The sequence below is a fragment of the Dama dama genome, chromosome 6 (assembly GCF_033118175.1).
Source record: "Dama dama isolate Ldn47 chromosome 6, ASM3311817v1, whole genome shotgun sequence".
NCBI classification, from domain to species: Eukaryota; Metazoa; Chordata; class Mammalia; order Artiodactyla; family Cervidae; genus Dama; species Dama dama.
The window spans coordinates 24466411-24486877 of NC_083686.1; the positions used below are offsets into that span (position 1 = coordinate 24466411).

The 20467-nt window shown below is 41.2% G+C and overlaps 1 protein-coding gene and 1 long non-coding RNA gene across 2 annotated transcripts in view; one reads left to right on the forward strand and one right to left on the reverse strand.

Moving 5' to 3' along the window:
- Positions 1–769: 769 nt before the first annotated feature.
- On the reverse strand, positions 770–17294 carry LOC133058783 (uncharacterized). The gene is made up of 5 exons (XR_009693377.1): positions 15346–17294; positions 6231–6315; positions 5413–5462; positions 5067–5141; positions 770–3024 (listed from the first exon to the last, which is right to left on the reverse strand). It is a non-coding gene; the product is annotated as an uncharacterized LOC133058783 (long non-coding RNA).
- Positions 17295–19181: 1887 nt separating this feature from the next.
- Positions 19182–20467, forward strand: part of CCNI (cyclin I) — a 36137-nt gene continuing 34851 nt past the window's right edge. The window contains exon 1 of the mRNA XM_061145748.1: positions 19182–19634. The gene's annotated coding sequence lies outside the window, so the exon portion shown is untranslated. The remainder of the gene's footprint in view (positions 19635–20467) is intronic.

Genomic DNA, 20467 nt, shown 5'->3' on the forward strand with positions numbered 1-20467 from the left:
CACTCTGCCAACGAGCCTCAGGGCTTAGATGGCTCAGTGGTTTCCTAACATTCTGGCATAGAGAAACATTTTTTAAAGTTAAGAGTTTTTTTTTTTTTCGTTTTTCCATTTGGAGCTAGAAAGTTTTCTGTCGAAAATAAACATGATTCATATCCCATGAAAGCTCCATTCTAGGGAACATTGAAAACTTCCTTGACTGACATGTCTCCCCAAACACTGAGAATCTGATTTCGGATTCCCACCTCCGAGGTGATGGTTCTTCCCTTTATTTTCCTGGCCCAGGAAGACCTGAATCCTCAGGAGGAACCAGTCTTCCAAGAAGAGAATATGCAGCGATGTCCCAAGAATTTGAATTCCAATTATTAGAAAAGTGATAATATGATGGTTCCCCCATCTCATTTTTGCTACGTCTGGAAGTCCCCTAAATTTACTCAAAAGGATTTCCCTGAAGCTATAAAGTCAGGCTTTTTTTCCCCCCCTTAACACGAGAATGTTTTAATTGTAAATATGAATTCTACAGAGATTGTGCTTGAGTACTATAGTTAACACTATCAAATTAGTTCTGTAATTCAGTAAACTCCATTAACTGATATTTTTCTGTCACAAATAAATATGTAGGTGATTTCTTCAGATATGTATGTTTTGAGCTTTATGCATATTAGCAATCAGTTAATTAGCAATTAGTTAATGTGATAAGACCATTAATTCACTCACAAAATTGTTCTTAACTCGTAAGACTAAGCAAAGTTTATTTATACTATTATTAAATTGCTGTGTGTGTGCATGTATTATACATATATATAAAAATTTGTGAAACACATATGTGATAAAGTACAATCATCACAGTATTGGAATTTTTTTTAACTGAGTCTCAGTTTTTAAAAGTTTTAGTATTCATATGTTTACTCTTATTTTATGATATGGAAAAATGACATCCTTGGGGCATTTTCTCTTTCAAATAATGTAAATATCCTGTGAAATATTATGATATTCATTATCTCTGTCAGCTTCTGGTTTTCCTTCTTTACATTGATTTATTTTTTCTGGTTACAAAATAGCTAAATTAAAATATTAGTTAATGACATATTTCGGTTAAACCTTGTATACAAAATTTGTAGTCTTTCATACAGTAAGAATAACTGAAATTCCCAGTAAATGCACACACAAAAATATATCATTAAAATCTTATTAATTCACTACAATAGTCACTTGGTTCATTTCAAAATGTGGCCTTCAGACTACCAGAGGATGCAGGTGCTAACATGTAGGTTTAGAACCTTACCCCAGAAATTCTGATTTAGTTGGTCAGGAGTGAACCCAGGAATTTGCCTTCTTTTTTTTTTCTCTCTCAGTGTGGTAAGTAGCACTCTTACAACATCTTTTTTATGTGTGTGTGTGTGGGGGGGGGGGGGGGGGTTCTAACTTAATTGAGGTATGATTGACAAATAAAGTTGCAATATATTAAAAGTGAATAATGTGATTTGATTTTACTTTAATTGTGAAAAGATTCCTACACTCAAGTTAATTAACACATCTGTTACCTCACAGGGGTCTCCCAGGTGGCACCAGTGGTAAAGAACCCACCTGCCAATGCAGGGGATGCAGGTTTGATCCCTGGGTTGTGAAGATCCCCTGGAGGAGGAAATGGCAACCCACTCCAGTGTTCTTGCCTGGGAAATTCCGTGGACAGAGGAGCCTGGCAGGCTACAGTCCATGGGGTCGCAAAGAGTCGGACATGACTGAGCGCGCACACACATGGCTTGTAACACTTAGCATAATTCCCTTCAGGTTCATTCATGCTGTCACAAAAGGAAGGATTTCCTTCTTTTTTAAAAAGGCTGAATAGTGTTCCTATGTGTGTGTGTGTGTGTGTGTGTGTGTGTGTGTGTGTGTATCACATTTTCTTTATCCATTATCTGTTGTTTAGATTCTTGTTTCCATACCTGGCTATTGTGAACATTGTTGCAATGTACATTGCTCTGGCTAGGATTCCCAGTACCATGTTGAATGAAAGTAGTGACAGTGGGCATCCTTGTCTAGAAATCTGTATTTTAATAAAAATACTGCATTTTATGCCCAATGAAATGTAAGCACCATTCATTTAAAAGATTTCTGTTGTGTTCCTTTCGTCATTTGAAATGGAGAATTAATTTCATACCTAATTTTGATAATACATTTATATTCTTATTTTGCTTCAAAAGAGCTTCTAAAACTGTATAGATTTCAAACACACAGAAACCTCAATCTACTCCCGCTGTAGGGTAAATTTGTAATATATACTCATGTGTTTATAAATGATATCTATGGGTAATTTAAGAGAACACGACGGAAAACATGAGAGATTTCAAAAGGAGATATGAAAGAGCAGTGTCCAAAATAAGAAATAAGCCAGGGTTTAAATGTACCACATGTCCAGAAGCTGATACCAATTCACAAGCATCTACAGCTGCCAATTCTTGAACATGAGTGCATGAAAGCAATAGGCATTAATTATTTGGTCAGGGGAGCAGCTGACCTAATTCCTTTGAGGGATCATCCCCTGGTACCAGTTATGGTATTTGGTCAGATGATATTCTGCGACTAACGAGATGTTTAACTCTCATCATCTCAGGACTAACTGTTCAGCCCAAATTTGGACTTGAGAGACCAAGGTGAGAGACCATCTGATCCCAGAAGCTATTGGATGACTTTCTCATTCCTGTGAAGCAGGACTCTGTATTCTTCAAAGTATAGGTATCCTTCAATAAATAGCCTTTCCACCTCTACTTAAAATGCTGAGTTGAGGGAATTTCTGTTCCCATCAGCAGAGATCCCTCATGGAGACAATGGTGTACTTATCAGCCTCCGTTTTCAGAGCACTTAAGGAAGGAAGCATGCATCCTGTGGAATGTGCTAACGTCTGCAGGCTTCCTGTGCGATGCAAGCAGCGTGCTGAAGCTCAGCTTGACGAGCATCAAAGAAGCCGGACGTTGAGGGTCAATAGGGCATGAGGCTAGAATAATGAGGACCCCGAAGGCTCCCTACCTACAAAAAGTAAAGTGAAAGACATTCAAAAGTGTGGAGATTTTAGTTACATTAGCAAAGGGGCACATTCAGCATCAGAGTCTTACTTATATTGGTTATATCTTGAATATGTTATAGTGTTAATGTACATTCAAGGTATAGTGGCTAAAGAGTCATAATCTGGCTCTTTGTGACAGTACTGAGGTTACACTTTTTTGCAGGGAAATCAGCTTGGTTAAACTCAGTATTAAAAAAACTAAGATCATGTTATCTGGTCCCATATTTCATGGCAAATAGAAGGGGAAAAGAGGGAAGCAGTGACAGATTTTCTTTTCTTGGGCCCTAAAATCACTTCAGATGGTGACTGCAGCCATGAAATTTGAAGATGATTGCTTCTCAGTAGGAAAGCTATGACAAACCTAGACAGTATGTGGTCCATATAGTCAAGGTTATGGTCTTTCCAGTAGTCATGTATGGATGTGAGAACTGGACCATAAAGAAGGCAGAGTGCTAAAGAATTAATGCTTTCGAATTCTGGTGCTGGAGAAGACTCTTGAGAGTCCCTTGGACTTCAAGGAGATCAAACCAGTTAATTTTAAAGGAAACCAACCCTGAATACTCTTTGGGAGGACTGATGCTAAAACTGGAGCTCCAATACTTTGGTCATCTGATGCAAACAGCTGACTCAATGGAAAAGACCCTGATGCTGGGAAAGATGGAAGGCAGTAGGAGAAGGGGCGACAGAGGATGAGATGGTTGGATGGCATCATTGATTCAATAGACATGAACTTGGGCAAACTCTGGGAGATGGCGAGGGACAAGGAAACCTGGCTTGCTGCAGTCCACTGGGTTGCAAAGAGTCAGACATGGCTTGGCAACTGAACAACAATAGAATAGTTATGACTACTGCACCTTGGACTAAGATCAGATCAAAAGTTTAGCTTTACTTTTTTCTTCCTACCTGCACCCCCACCCCACTCCAAATACTAGTAAGAATATCAGGGGAACTAGGATGGACGTTATGCATCCGCCAAAATGCCAACTGCTAGCTTTTTTTTTTAATGTGTTTATATTTTAAATTTTATTTTGGGCCGTGCTGGGTCTTCGTTGCTGCCCTCAGGCTTTCTCTAGTTGTGGTGAGCAGGGGCTAGCTACTCTCTAGTTTCGGTGTGTGGGATTCTCATTGTGGAGGCTTCTCTTGTTGTAGCTCTTGGGCTCTAGATGCAGGCTCAGTAGTTGTGGCGATGAACAGGGTCAGCTGCCCTGAGCTATGTGGGATCGTCTCAGACCAGGGGTCATATGCGTGTCCCCCTGCATTGGTAGGTGGATTCTTAACCATTGGAACACCAGGGAAATCCAGCTGTTGCTTTTTAAAAAACAATTTTTTAATAGATCTAGATCATATTAATGTGGGGCAGAGTTTGCTAATCATCTTCTCAATATCCTTTCTCTCCCATACTACTGATAACAGTTTAAGCTGGATCCAAACATACCTCAAGACTGCATAGGAAACAGAATGTAAGCAGAAGTAATGTAACTTCTGGGCTAGGTGCTTCTTCACTCTTTCCCCTCCAAATGGGATGGCTTCAGTATGTGACTGTGAGCTAGCTAATTCTCAAGCACAAAAATGAAGCTAATTCCCAAACAATGGGAAAGCAACAAGATGGACAAGGTTCTATATGATAGGGCCTCTGGTGTTTGTATTTCTGAGCATGTTGTTTCAACAGCCTAACCACTGTCCTAAACAAGACCATCATTATGCAGGCCTTCAGATAATTCTCTCCATATATATTGGCACCTGACATAAATCCAGGAGACCAGCACAGAACATTTCTAGAGCGATGATTGACATCCCACTCTACAGGGAACCTACACAAGGGCAGTAGACAGAGGTCTGGGAAGTGAGACAGATGTACTAAGCCCTCCGTAGGATCTTAGAATTAAAGAGTATTTAAGAGTCCTTAGGAAAGTGGGAACTCTAAGTATGTCCTAAGAATATTTCTGAAAGTGTGATAAGAGGTACAATTTTAAGTAAGTTCAATATGACTAAATAAGGGACTTACCTGGTGGTCCAGTGTTTAAGACTGAATTCCCAGTGCAGAAGGTAGTTCAACCCAGTTCAATCCCTGGTTGGGGAACTAAGATCCCACATGGAAAAATAAAACAAGAAGACTAAATAAGGAGAATAAAAGCACAAAATAGTTGACAAGTTACATAGTTTCCTGATGATGATAATTTTTTTTATGATAATGTTTTGATTTTTCCCTCAGGGAAGAAATAATTTGGGATCTCCAAAAATGTATAACCTAGTAAAGACTAGAGGCCAAGGTCCTATTAGAAAAGCAACAGGAAGCATTTGCTTTACTTAGAAAAAATTCACACCAAGCCACTGGAAAATGGTAGACTTACCTATGAGTTTGGGGCCATTTGCTTCCTTTCCATCTGGTCTACCTCCAATTCTGAAGAACAGTAAGTACAAGCCCAGTCCAACACTGGGCCAGATCAAAAATGCCTTCTGAATTAAGAACTCTATGACTTCCTGGATAATTTCATTCCAGAGGTATACAGAAATTTCTAGTTTTGTTGCACAAAATATTTGTATAGTTGTTCCCAACTTTCCCTTAAAATCATGGTCACTGCATATTTCCCGAAAGGCACATACTTGTTTTTATAACATTATCTCCTGGCTTTGTGGTCAGCTTGATATGTAGCCCAAGGCCTTGTAGAAGGGCTTCCCTGGTGGCTCAACGGTAAAGAATCTGCCTGCAATGCAGGAGATGTGGTTTCAATCCCTGGGTCAGGAAGATCTCCTGGAGAAGGAAATGGCAACCCTCTCCGGTATTCTTGCCTGGGAAATCCCATGGACAGAGGAGCCTGGTGGAACACAGTCCGTGGGGTCACAAAAGAGTCGGACACAACTTAGCCACTGAACAACAAGGCCTTGTAGATAGCTGATGCTCAGATAATATTTGGCTATTTGTTTATTGAGTCAAATAGAGTTCCCCATAACTCCAGTTTTTATTAGTAAATGTGGCTGGCAAAATCAGCTAAAACCAGCAATGGTCTACACCATGCCATGTTGTGTTTCAATTGTGCCTTTGAGAAATGACGGCATGCTGAGTCTCAAAGAATTTGAAAGCTACTTAAAATTCACTTTTTAAAATGCCTACTCTCAGAAGAAGAAGAAACAGAGCCTCTACTGAAATGACATCATTTCATCGACTTACCAGCAAATACAACATGGAGTGGTGTTGCTCTGGCCAGGATACTTCACCCCAGGAAATAATTCTTCCAAGGAGCTCCTCCGAGGATCTAATTTAGAAAAGAGACTTGACAAAAAAGCTACTTTGTTGTTGTTGTTCAGTTGCTCAGTGAGGTCCCACTCACCCCATGGACTGCTGCACACCAGGCTTCCTTGTCCTTCAGTATCTCCCAAAGCTTGCTCAAACTCATGTCCATTAAGTGGATGCTGCCATCCAACCATCTCATCCTCTGTCGCCCCCTTCTCCTCCTGCCCTCAATCTTCCCCAGCATCAGGGTCTTTCCCAATGAGTCATCTCTTTGCATCAGGTGGCCACAGTAACGAAAGGACTAGAACACCAGCAAAAAGAGGGCCCCTTCTTCGCTTCACACCCCCTTCACCTAGACCAACATAGACACTGACCACAAGGGACCTGATCCAACATCAGTCAGCCACTGAGAAGGGATGATTGTAAGTCCAAACTCTGAGACAGGGACCCCCAAAGTGTTGTGCCGAGGTCAGTACACATCTGAAGAGAGCCTGCAGGGCAGTTGAGCCAAAGGGACCAAGCAGATAACAAAGAGATGGGATTCTTTTAAAGACTGTCAAAGAGATCAAGTGAACTCCTCTAGGACCTGCCAAGAGAAAAGAAGAATTTGGAGTGCTGGAGGAATTGGGGTGCCTGCAATTATATAGGGGGAGCTCAAAGCCAGAAATTCCTGTTGTCATTACATTTACCCCCTCAAGCTGCTGTGGAAGATAAGGATACACACCAACTGCAGTGTACTTTACTGAATGTTTGTTTTTACTGAAGTTTTAAATGTAAAACATAGACTTTTACATTACATGTTTATAATAAATGTATACATTTACTCAATACAAAAAATAAAGTATTGAGTAGACACTGTACCCAATCTTTTGAGAACCTTTCCTATTGTTGGTTTTTGTACTAAGTTAAGGCTTTGCCGAAGGCTCAGTGGTAAAGAATCCAGCAGCAAAGCAGGAGACGCAAGGAGAAGGATTCCATCCCTGAACAGGGAAGATCCCCTGGAGGAGGGCATGGCAACACACTCTAGTATTCTTGCCTGGAGAATCCCATGGACAGAGGAGCCTGGTGGACTACAGTCCATGGGGTCACAAAGAGTCAGACACGACTGAAGCGAATGACCATGTGTGCACTTTAACTCTTAATGTTAGGCATAATTTTAGTATTATGATAAAGGATCCTGGTATTGTTAGCATGGGGGATTACATTTTTGTCTCACTTCCTCTGTTTAATGTATACCTAACTTATTGTGACTCAGCTGGTGAAGAATCTGCCTGCAATGGGGAAGACCTGGGTTTGATCCCAGGGTTGGGAAGATCCCTGGAGAAGGGAAAGGCCACCCACTCCAGTATTCTGGCCTAGAGAATTCCATGGACTGTATAGTCCATGGGGTCACAAAGAGTCAGACAAGAGTGAGCAACTTTAACTTTCAACTTTCCTTTCAACTTATAAAAATCAACAATACTCCCTAACATCATTTTATAAATTCAATTTATTTTGGTGACTAATGAGAACTTGGTGAATAATCCCTTGGCTTTTGAACATTTTTAAAACTAAAGCAGTAACATATTTTAAAGTCAGGTAACAAGATACTGATACATACAAGATGTATAAATATAAAAACAATGTTATTAGTAACATGGGCTTGTTTTTTTTCATTTGGACAAGATTCCATTTCTATGACTTTAGCTGTAACTTTCTACAGTAGAGAATATGGTGCATATATTATAATGCATGTGGGAGTAGCTGTCAAAGGAAGCCTGTTCTATATTCAACAATTCTCTGAGTAGAAAAAAAAAAACTGACTTGGCATTCAAATAAATCTTTTAATATTCATTACCGATTTGTATGTACACTGTAAATTCCTGATAGTGGTCAGGAGGCCAAGTTACAATGGACTTATAAAAATTGATCAGTGGGCCTCTCTGAAAGTCTTGATGGAAGAGTTCTGATATTGTGGGAGGAAGGGAAAGTCCATAGAAAACTGCAGTTTCTTTAGCATAAAACTTGATTTCTCTCACAATATTTCTCCAGCATTATTTTTCCTCCTTACCCAACATTATTCTTAAACATTCAGAAGACACTTTGGATTCAGGAACAGAAATGATCTTATGGAGTAGTGAATTTTGGGTATGTAATTTTAACTCTAAAATGCAGGTGGTTATATGATTTATGTCAAAATGAGCTGATCATTTTCTAAGATTTAAGTCAAAATTAGCTGGGTTGATGAGAAGAGTACCTTGTATGCTTAGATCTTTGGGAGACCTGGGTTCGATCCCTGGGTTGGGAAGATCCCCTAGAGAAGGAAATGGCAATGCACTCCATTATCTTGCCCGGGGAACCCCATGGACAGAGGAGCCTAGCGGGCTACAGTCCATAGGGTCCAAGAGTCGAACACAACTGAGTAACTTTCACTTTCACTTTGGATCTTAGTTTCCATTATCGTGGTTCAAATGAGCAATATATTAAAAATAACTTTCTGAAATATGCAAAGGAACATAACTAAAAGGGGATCATTCCTTTGGAATGGAGTACTTAGAGAATTTATAAATATACCTCCACTGGCAATCTTTCAAGGCAAAGTAAGAAAACTATCAATATTTTTCCAAGATGGTTTAAGTATAACTTTATTAAAAATAGAATGACTACATAAACTATCAAAATCTCCTATCATTGACATATTTGTGTTGATATAAAAGAAAATGAAAGAAACTGATTTTGGTAAAACCTTTATTTGGTCTTTCATGCTATTAATGAAACCCTTCTCTGAAGATGGAATTCACACTTGACTGAGTTTGTAGGATGATCATTATAGCAACAGGAGATAGAGGAGAAAGAGAAGGAACACAGAGAAGCACTGATGCATTGAATTTTCCTTTTTTAGGAAACTAGCTTCTCCTCTGAATGGTGTTGATGTCTTCTTCACTCACACAAAATCTGCTCATCAGCTAGAACTCACCAAACCACCTAGTGGTGTTATCCACACCCCTGGGTGTTTTGAAGCTCACAAATTATATCTTGCAGTTCTTAAGAAGGAAAGCTGAAAATGGGCTATTATCTAGAGTCCGAACTTTAGCTCCCAATCTCTCTTACCTTGCTTTATGTTTTACCAAATGGTCTCAGCTCCTATATATTTTGCAAATCTGGTTCTGCCTTCCTTGCCAACTTGTTGCACCCTTTGCTCTATGGGTGTTCTAGATTTTGCTCTCTCCCAGGTGGCAATAGTGGTAAAGAACCTGCCTGCTAATGCAGGTGACGCAAGAGATGTGGGTTTGATCCCTGGGCCAGGAAGATCCCCTGGAGGAGGCCGTGGCTACCCACTCCAGTATTCTTGCCCGAGGAATCCCATGGACAGAGAAGCCTGTCAGGCTACAGTCCGTACGGTCACACAGAGTCAGATACAACTGAAGCGAAGCATTCTTCTCTCCTGGTAGGCTGTATCCATAGATTGACATTCCATACCACTTTCAGATGCTTCATAACACTCCCCAGCCCACTCCTTATCTGTATAATGTCCTCAGTGGGGACTCAGACTGGAGTAGGTCAAAAGAATAAGTTGGGACCATTGCACTTTTAAATTCTGAGGCTCCACAGTAAAGTTTCCTGCTCTATGTTAGTTACAAAGAGAAATATCTCCAGCAGCAAGATTGAAACAGTTTTTCTTATGCATCATCAGCAAAGAAATGACACTTGAACAATATTTATACCTTTGGAATCACCAAGTCCAGCTGGTCTACAAACTGGTTTCTCACCCTCATTTTTGTCTTCTTTCCCGATTTCACATTTCACTCTGGTAGGAGCTATGACTAAAAGGAAACATTGATAGCTTCCCTTGTGGCTCAGTTTTGGGGAATCTGCCCACCCATGCCGGAGATGTGGGTTTGATCCCTGGTCCGGGAGGATCCCACATGCTGAGGAACGGCTGAGTCCATGTGCCACAACTGTTGAGCTTGCACTCTAGAGTCTGTGAACCACAATTACTGAGTTCATGCACCACAGCTACTGAAGCCCATTCACCCTAGAGCCCACGCTCCACAACAAGAGAAGCCCGTGCACCGCAGCTAGAGAGTGGCCCCTGCTTGCTGCAACTAGACAAAAGCCTGTGCAGCAACAAAGACATGTCACAGCCCAAAGTAAATAAATAAATTAAAAATTTTAAAAAAAGAAAACCTTGAAATGAGGCATCAAAGGGAAGAAAAGAGAGAAAGGTCCAAACAGGGGAGAAAAATACTTCTCAAATGAAAGTCATTTCAACCATGGCTGATTCATATCAATGTATGACAAAACCCACTGGAAAAAAAAAAAAAAAATAATAATAATAAAAAAATTAAAAAAAAATAAAATAAAAAAATAAAAAAAAAAAAAAGAAAGTCATTTCAAAATATGTGAAAGGCAGATTGAGGGCAGGAGGAGAAGGGGATGACAGAGGATGAGATGGTTGGATAGTATCACTGACTCGGTGGACATGAGTTTGAGCAAACTCCGGAAGTTGGTGATAGACAGGGAAGCCTGGCATGCAGCAGTCCATGGGTCAGGAAGAGTCAGACACAACTGAGCAACTGAACTGAATTACCGAAAACATATGGACTGAAAAAGGAAAACACTGAAAGGAAAAAATATAATGTTAATAAAAACCATGTTTGTCATTTGTCAAAACATGATTGAAGATCAAGCATGACAGACAAATATTCCAACATACATTTCCTAAATGAATTACAGTTATTTCACGGGAATACCCCATCCAGTATCACACGTTCAAGGTTATATTGCTCACAGAGAGCTATCAGTTCATCTTTTTAAACTTTTTAATTTTCTTCTTTACCTTCTTATTTTATATAGAAGTAAAGCAAATTAACAGTGTTGTGATAGTTTCAGGCGGACAGCAAAGGGACTCAGCCATACACATACATGTATCCATTCTCCCCCAAACTCCCCTCCTATCCAGGATGTCACATGACATCGAGCACAGCTCCCTGTGCTATACAGTAGGACCTTGTTGGTTATCCTCTTTAAATACAGCAGTGTGTACACATCAATCCCAAACTCCCTAACTACCCCTTCCTCCATCTGTTGCCCCTGGCAACCATGAGTTCTTTAAGTCTGTGTCTATTTTGTAAATAAGTTCCTTTGTATTATTTCTTTTTAGATGCCAAATATAAGGGATGTCAAACAGTATTTCTCCTCCTCCAACTTACTTCACTAGAGTATGACAATCTCTAGATCCATCCACGTTGTGACAAATGGCATTATTTCATTCTTTTTAATGGCTGAGTGATATTCCATTTTATATATGTACCACATCATCTTTCTCCATGCCTCTGTCAACAGACATGTAGGTTTGGTTAATTTTCCTAAGTCCAACAAACTGCTTAGTATGACATTCAGGGCCATTTGTGATCTGGACCTCAAGTTGTCATCTTTGTAGAGGGTAGTAAAATTTCATGTGTTGATTTCATGTGTCATCTTGGGTCAGCCATGGTACCCAGATACTTGGTCATGATTATTTTGGAAGTTTCTATGAAGAGTTTGTTTGTTTTGGGATGAGATTTAACAACTAAGTTAGTGGACTTTGGATAAAGCAGATTACCCTCCATAATGTGGGCAGGCCTTATCCAACCAGTTGAACGTCTCAATTAACAATGGCTGAGCAAGAAGGAATTCAGCTAGCAGACTACATTTGGACCTGAACTGCAGCTCTTCCAGAGAGTTGCCAGTATTCCTCTGCAAATTTTGGACTTACCAAGCCTCTACAGTCATGAGCCAATTTCTTAAAATAAATCTCTCTCTCAAAATCCCTCCATACACATAGAAAAAGAGACACAGACGCAGCCTCTTGGTTCTGTATCTCTGAAGAACCCTGCCCAATATAGTTAGTGATAAGACTGTAGACTCTGTAATCGGAATTATATGGATTTAAGATCTGGCTCTGCCATTTACTAACTGCATAGTGTAAACTGGGAAAGTTACTTTACCTCTCTAAACCCATTTTCTCATTATAAAAACAGGAATAAAAACAGCCCCCTCAATTCTTTAGCCATGGCCAGATTACATGTCATGAAACTTAGTATCTCTCTACTCCTTTGTTTCTGCTGCTCCCTGGCCTTTATAAATGTGTTTCTGTGTAGGGAGCAAAATGGTTACTTTTCCTTCCATACCTGCAGTGGTTTTAAAACTATGCTCATAGATTCTTTGATACTCCTCCCTTCAAGTTTAACTCCCCTGCTCTTTACTACAGGCTGGATTTATTGAGTTGCTGCTGTTTCTTTTTTTTTCTTTTTAGAATTTATTTATTTAGTTGGCTGTGTTGGGTCTTAGTTGCATGTTGCATCATGTGAGATCCATCCTTGTGGCACGTGGATTCTCTAGCTGTGGCGCAAAGGTTCAGTAGCTGTGATGCAAGGGCTTAGTTACTCCCGAGCATGTGGGAGTTTAGTTACCCGGTCAGGGATCAAACCCACATCTCCTGCATTGCCATGCGGATTCCTAACCACTGGACCATCAGGGAGGTCCCTATTGATTTGCTTCTAGGAAACAGAATATGGCAGAAGTGACAGTAGAAGAGTTCCCAGATTAAGTTATAAAATGACTGCAGTTTCCATCTCAGTCTCACTCCATCTCTCTCTCACCACCTGTGAGGGAGCAGTCACAGGTGACTGTGGTCACTACAGCAGGCCTATGGAAAGGTCCAGGGGCAATGCCCGAAGCCTCCTGCCCACAGCCAGCCCTGAACTTGAAAGCAGATTATCCAGTCCCACGACGATGTCAGCTCCTGTCAACAACTTCATTGCAGCCTTCTGAGAGATCCTAAATCATAACCACCCAGCTAAGGAACTCACAGTTCTTGAGCCTCAGAAATGGTGTGAGATACTACATACTTGCTGTTTTACACAGCTAAGTTTCAAGGTAATTTGATCAAAAGCAAGTAATTAATGCCACATTCAAGTCTATAAAAGCCTTTCCTGACCAACATAAAGAATTTCTCCTCTCTGTTTCTTGCCTTGTACAAGGCAGGGAGTTCACGGAGGGTAAGCCATTTGGGAACAAATAACCAAACTCAATCCTGGCACTTAAAGGGTTAGAAAAGTTAAGCTAACAATTAGTGTTTTCTATATGTCCTATGCTGATCTAAGCTTATTGTAAACATTATCCCATTTAGTCCTCATACAAACCTAGGAGATATACTATTATTATCCCATTTTACAGTTGACGAAATTGAGGTGAAGTTATAGAGAAGCTGGTTAACTTGCTCATGATCACACAGCTAATAAATATTGAATTAAGAAATGAATGAATACAAGTTTCTTACAAACAGGACCACATATGCCTCTCTGAATCTCATCCAGTTTCTAGCCCAATATTCAACTGGGTCTCAAATATTTACTAAATCACTGTCTGCTAATAAAAGAAGTTGATGTATGTGAGAAAAGTCTTGGAAACCCTGATTGTGGATAATCTAAATTTATTTCCCAAATATAATTCTTTTCCTTCAGTGAGAAGAAATAAGGATTACAGTAAATATATGTTGTGATGAAACTAAAAATACACTTTGGAAGATGTTTACCTATCTCTCCACACCTCCCACACAAATGCTTCAGAAGAAATCATCTGTATTGGTAGTTTGATTACATAAGATACACAAAAATATTTTTTGGCGGCTCAGGATTCAAAACAGTTTGTGAGAATAAACGGTATTATTTTAATGGTGTATTTTCTTCCCAAGAACAACAAGGAAAGAATGTTTCTACTGAAGTCTTCTTGATTTACAAATTTCAAACAAGGGCTTCTGGGGCTCCTTTTAAGAAAGCATGCAACCAATGGTCCCTGCTGGTGAAGGCTTTCTCAATAAGCACCTACATACCAAGAAACCTAAAGCAAGGTTTTATTCAGAGTTGGTCAAAGACTGGAAAGCAGCTTGCGGCTTCCTATTTTAGAACTTTTGACTTGTTTTCTCTGAGCACTTTCTCCCCAGTTAATAGTAAGGAGGAGGTATAAACAAACCACAAGGACCTACTGCATAGCATAGGGAACTTACATTCAATATCTTGTAATCACCTATAATGGAAGAGAATTTGGAAAAGAATATATATATATATATAAAACCAAATCACTTTGCTGTGTACCCGAAACTAACACAACATTGTAAATTAACTACACTTCAATTAAATAATAGTGAGTAGGTGGTCTTTTATATTATTTGGTGAACGTGGACTCCTTTTCTCTTAATGTCTATTTGACAGGTTTACTCCTCTTAAATTGTCTCTGTAGAGATTAAAGAAAACAAGTAATTGGGAGGCTGTAAAAAGGATCTTGAAGCTAAATGCTAAAGGTAAGTGATTATAAGGACAATAAATCACTCTTTTTGTTCTTTTGGTGTTTCTCTTATAGGATAGTACCTTCATAAATTGTCTGCTGAAAACATTACTCTAAAATTTCATTTAAGACAAAGGAGACTAGAAATTTCTCTCTTTAAAGATTAAACAAAGCCTTATCTTCTATATTCACAAAAAGGTAAGCAGCCTGTTTCTAATTATTTTTCTTGAAAGATTACAGATAGCAAACGACTTTGCTCCTCAACTTGATTCCCCTCAAGTTGTCCTAGAGTTCTGGAGTGGTCTCACTTCACACTATATTGCATTTCAGAACAGAGCTTTTATTTTGAGAGCACCCTGCTTCTCAGCTTCCTCCTTACTCTGTCACTCTGCATTGGAAGCAAGGCACGTTTCTATTTCAAGATCCCATATTTTAGTCATGAAATAAAACAAATGTAAGAAAATGTTAATAACCTGTTTTCAAGCAGAACTCAACTCTCTAGAAACACAAATATGAACTACTCACTAAAAACTTTTGTTTGAATATTTGTTCTAAGATTAAAGGCAAGGCAAAAATAACCAGAGGGTGAGTATTTTTGTTCAGACTTCCACGCAAGCCAGAAATACCCGTAGGGGAGGCAGTAAAGAGCAGTAACTAAAAACACTTCAGACTCGGGAATCAGACAAGCTGGAATCCTGGCTGTGCCTATCCAAGCTGTGTGACCTGTCTTGAGGATTTACTTTACCTCTTATTTTATTATTGTTGTTGTTTTTCACTTTACTTCTTTATCTTCTGAAAAATGGGGATGACAAAAATACCTATGGTAGAGGAGTGCTGTAGGAATAAACACAAGAGAATGCAATAAAAGTGCTCAGTGCAATGTCTGGTACATAGCAAGTAATCAATATATTTTATTTATTAGTACTTACCATGCAGAAGCTTCCCAGGTGGCTCAATGGTAAAGAATCTGCCTGCTAATGCAGGAGACTTGAGTTTGATCCTGGGTGGGGAAGATCCCTTAGAGAAGGAAATGGAACCCATTCCAGTATTCTTGCCTGGAAAATCTCATGGACAGAGGAGCCTGGTGGGCTACAGTCCATGGGGTCGCAAAGAGTTGGATGCGACTGAGCACACACACACCATGTGCAGAAAGGTAGTTCATTATTTGGGATAAAATATTCCTAAAATTTTTTAAATGAAAAAATATGAATTCCCTATCAATACAGTAGTATTAAAGTTTTCTTTATATGCCTTATTTTCTCACAGAATTTCAAAGACTTTTCATTTGTTATAACTGCAATTCATTTTTAAAAATATTAGTTATTAATAAAAAAAGTGATGGTGATTAAATGTAAATTCTTATGAATGCATAATGAAGAAAAAGAATGTCCATATTTTTTGTTAGAACAACTGGAACAAGTTCCTTACTTACCAATTAATTACTTTTAACTATATTTATAGTATTTAAACTGTCACCGGCAATCTCACAGACAATAAGACAGTTTTATTAAAACTAAGCTTCACAAAGGCTAAGTATGTAATGAAGTGAGAGCTCTTAAATACTCCAGGTTACATTTTAATTGAGTCAACTCTTCTGCCAAGCACTTTGGCAAACTGGTATTCATCAAAAGCCATAAAAATGCAAATAACCCAGAAAAGGTTACACTCGAAGATGTTAATTGTTCTTTTTGTTCTTTCCCTTCATTTTTTTGGTAACAGCTTTCTTGATATATAATTCACATCTCAGATAATTCACCCATTTAATGTGTACCATTCAATAGCTTTTAGTAACTTAAGAGTTTGCAACTATCACCCCAATCAACTGTAAAATATTTTCATCAAAAAGAAACCCCAAAACTTTTACTCATCATTTCCCAATCACATCTGCATTCTTAATCTTAAGCAACCACTAATCTACTTTCTGAGGCTTCCCAGGTGGCACTAGTGGCAAAGAATCCGCCTGCTAATGCAGGAGAGGTAAGAGACATGAGTTTGATCCCTGGGTCAGGAAGATACCCTGGAGGAAGACATGGCAGCCCACTCCAGTATTTGTGCCTGGAGGACACAGGATGGACAGAGGATCCTGGTGAGCCATGGTCCAGAGGGTCACAATGAGACGGACATGACTGAAGCCACTTAGCAGCTGCACAATCTACTCTTTTGTCTATAGATTTGCCTATTCTGAACATTTCATATAAATAGAATCATTATGCTAAGTAAAAGCAGCCAGCCACACAAGACTGCACATTGTTCACAACGGTCATCCGCGTTACACCATATATCAGTACCTCCTTACGGCCAAGTGTCATTTCATTGTATAGACATTTGACCATGCATTCAGCAGCTGTGTGTATTGTCTGTGTGGTCTCCCTTTTCCGTCATTATGAATAATGCCCTTATGAACATTTACATAGAAGTTTCTGCATGGACATGTTTACATTTCTTTTGACTACATACCTGGGAATGGAATTGATATTATTCTTACAGTACTAAAAATCATAAGCAATTTCACTGTCCAACAAAGAATGGTATTATGCAAAATAAATGTTGCCTGTGTAGAAGGAAGACCATGCAGCCACACAGACCATGCAAGAAAAAGGATGCATGTGTGCTAAGCTGCTTCAGTTGTGTCAGACTCTGCGACCCTATGGACTATAGCCAGCCAGGCTCCTCTGTCCATAGGGATTCTCCAGGCAAGAATATTGGAGTGGGTTGCCATGCCCTCCTCTAGGGGATCTTCCCAATCCAGGGATTGAACCTCGTATGTCTCCTGCATTGGCAGGGGGGTTCTATACCAATAGCGCCACCTGGTAAGTCCGGGGTTAAAAAAAAAAAAGCAAAGTACGACCCTCTAAAAATCCTTTCAGGGTTTCCCTTCCCTGTTCTGTCATAGGGACCTGTCCTTTGCCTCTGACCTCAGAGCTCTCCCCCTCAATTGTCTGAAGACCAGCCACACTGCTTTTAGAGTTTTTTAATATCTGAGATCCAGAGTCTTTGCATTTGTTTCCTCTGCTTGTATCACACTTTCCCCACTTAGATGACCAGTGGTTTCAAGTATCATCTTAAATGTCTCTTCCTCACAGAAACCTCCTCTGATATCCCTAACTAGTCTAGGATTAGGTGTTTCCATAGCAGCCTGCAATTTTCCATCTTAATATTTCCTATTGTTTATTCAGTCAGTAATCAAGTATTGAGAGCCTTTTACGCGCAGGAATACCGGGTAAAATAAAACATGCAAGACCCCAGCCATCCTAGACTTTATATTCTCCAAAGGGAATGCAACGTACAAGTAAACAAATCAACCTACTGGGTGATTTTAGTTAAAGATAATTAGCTCCACGGTTTCCCTCTGTGTTTCGATAGTAAACTCCACGAAGGTAGAAGCTATTTGTCTCAGTTACTTCCAGTTTGCTAGATCTTATTAGCACCTAGCTGGCTGAATAAGCTCAAAACAAATTTAAGTGATTGTTAAAAACAGGCATATAAAAAACAGAAATGGAAAACACAAATATGACTACTTCTGTAAACAGTTCAGTTTGAGGGGGTTTTTCCTCTTTCAAAACTTTCTGTAATTCTATTATTCTTTTCATAACTACAACAATTTAAAAACATAAGCAAAAAATTACCAAAGTCTGTAAAGAAACCCCAAATAAAACACATTTATATGTTATCACACACTCATTAACAGACGTGGTAGTTAACCTACTCTGAAATACTCAGATGCGTTGGTTAAGAGTACAGAATTTCCTTGGCGCCTAACCAAGTAGGTTCCCGGCTGCCAGCAATGTAATTTACTGTTTTAAAAGAAAAGGTGCTTAAGAATATGCTCCCCGCAATTTCCCTGATCTCTAATACACTTTAGAATCTCCCTTCACCCACGACGTGGCAGCAAAAAACCCCTGCAATTCTATTTTTATGTCAACGATGAGAAGAGAACACAGAACTTTTTGCGAGGGCAACAAAGAATGCAAGACTTCTACACAACAGATCGCCGGCTTTTCCCCAAAAGATCCTTTTACAAGCCCTAGAGACAAAGATGGGCTGGATAAAACCAGGTAGCCCTAGGTTTGGATAGGAGAGCATCCAGATAAAACCCCACCCCCTAGCAGAGCGCTCAGCCTTGTCTTTCTTTCCCCCGGGCGCATGCGCAGCGCACTCTCCTGCCTCCGCACGCCTTTTCCAGCGAGTCGAGGAGGCGCTTACGTCACCGTGCCGTCGATGGAAAACCCTTCCGCTGCTCCACGGGAACGAGTCCACGCACCTTTAGCTTTCCTTACCCCTCTCCTACCCCAATGCCAAAGACTTTCCCGGCCCGTTTCCAAAACAGCCCAGCTTTTTTCCGAACTTCTGAGTACGTCCGTTGGACGGAGAGGAAAAAGTGGGAGGATGAGAGACCAGACCAGGGTTGTTTACAGGGAGTGAGCGAATCTAGGAATCGGTCCGCGAGGGCGGAGCCGAGGAAGCCGGCACTTCTTTCTCTCCTCCCCTCCCTCCCCAGCCTTCCCCGCGAGCGGACGCGGCATCGCCTCTGTCTCGCTTTTTTCTTATTTTTCTCCCCCCTTTCCCCTTCCTTTTTTTTTCTTTTCATTTTTCCCCCTTCCCCCCCTTTCACCATTTCCCCTCGGAGGCGCTTCCCCTGGGCAGGGGCAGAGCCGGTCTCACCCCCCGCCTCTCCCCGGCCCCCGCCGCCCTATGGCGAGAGGGAACCCCCTCCCCACCCGGGCACAAGCGGCGGCGGTTGGAGGAGTGGGACCGGCGGCGGCGGCCTCAGGTCCGGGGGCGTCATGGAACTAATTCGCTGACCAACCCACCGGCTGCAGCCGTGCGTCCCGCTCGAGCGCCAGCGCCCGCGCCCTCCGGCCCGGTTCCCCCTCTTCTCCCTCCTCAGTCGGCCCGGTCCTGGTCCCGCGCGTCTCGTCGCCGCGCGCAGAGGAAAATGAGGTGGTAACGGGCCCCCGGATGACCCCTCGTCACCACTTTGAGGTCTACAGTTCTGCCGGGGAGGAGGAGGAGGAGGAAGAAGAGGAGGAGAAGGTGAGGGGCGGCGGGGGGCGGTCCCCGCTACCCGCGCGCGACCCCCTTCAGCGCCGCGCGACCCGTCGGGGAAACCTGCGGGATATCCCCCCCCCCACCCCACCCCCATCACCGACAACTCGGCACCTGCCCAGTTTGGAAACAGCTTCGCTGGGTTCCTTTTCGGGCCAGTTTTTTCCGTCAGTGCGTAACTTTTTTTGTAGCTGCAGCAAATCGCTTCCTAGTGCGCGTTCTAGGCTCCGCGAGCCCGGGGGATACACAAAGAACGGGACACACCCCCAACCCTAGACCTCAACGCCCCCAAGGGAGCCGGAGGAAGATAGTTCACTTTGCAAAGCGGGCGGTGCTGGGGACGGCGCAGGGGGGCGGAGCAGATGTTGGGGAGAACCTGCGGGAAGGCGGGGGAGAGAAACGTTACCCGGGGTTTTGGGTGGGTGGGGAGATCTGCCGAAGAAGCTGAGCTTAGAGTTTGCACCCTAAGGGCAGATAAGACGACCGAAAATTTGAAGAGGGCGGAAGGCCCTCTGCCGAGCTAGTGATTCCACTGCAGATCATTTGGGTAGGAGTTGCGAATTAGGTAGCAAAGTAGTGGAAAGGTATCTTTCCGGAGGTAGGATGGCATCAGACTGGAGAACTTTTGAATGTCAAAGCATTCAACTTTTAGTCTGTCGGTGGGAGCCACTCAGCGTTTGAACAACAGCAGTGTGACATTATGATGTTAATAGTAACACTTGTTGAGGCTTATTATTGGACAGGCATGGTTCTAAATGGCTTGCAACTTAACTGAATCTTCACAGGGGTAGGTGGTTCAGAAGCATTTTACAGATGAGGGA